Source organism: Gavialis gangeticus, unplaced genomic scaffold (genome assembly GCF_001723915.1).
Source record: "Gavialis gangeticus isolate Ggan-Ray unplaced genomic scaffold, GavGan_comp1, whole genome shotgun sequence".
Lineage (NCBI taxonomy): Eukaryota > Metazoa > Chordata > Crocodylia > Gavialidae > Gavialis > Gavialis gangeticus.
Window position 1 is genome coordinate 9,004,041 of NW_017729005.1, and position 486 is coordinate 9,004,526.

At 37.7% G+C, this 486-nt stretch overlaps 1 protein-coding gene across 3 annotated transcripts in view; it reads left to right on the forward strand.

The window, feature by feature from the left end:
- CREB5 (cAMP responsive element binding protein 5) overlaps nt 1-486 on the forward strand; it is a 427,781-nt gene that overhangs the window by 338,040 nt on the left and 89,255 nt on the right. The window lies entirely within an intron of this gene.

Consider the following 486-nt stretch of genomic DNA (forward strand, 5'->3'; position numbering starts at 1 on the left):
ACAATTGTGAAATCTGTTTTTATGCTTTTTTTTTTTTTTAAACCAAGTGGTAGCCAGGCATTGCTTACCTCATTCTTAATCATGCATCATGAGATTTTACCTTGCTGCTGTAAATTGGGACTTAGATGCATATGTCAATTAAGCTCACGCACTTTCAGATGTCACCAGTCTCCAATGACTCTGGGGGAAATGAAATTGAATTTTAAAAGAGCAGGTTTAAAAGAGTAGGTAATAGGAATTTTGGTGCAGATTAGTGGAACATCAGCAGTAGTCTGGCTTGTTCTGTGATTATAGCTGCAAATGGTAACTTGGGTTAAAAAAAGTTGTAGGTAAACAATTGCTGGAATAAAAGGTGCCTGGGAGGAGTATGCACAGGATCTGATTTTTTCCAGATGGCACATGCCATGTGGAGCTGATGTCAAAGAACAGTCGGAAGCACAGACTGAACAATGCTTGGAAAACCAGGACTATTTTTTTTTTTTTTTT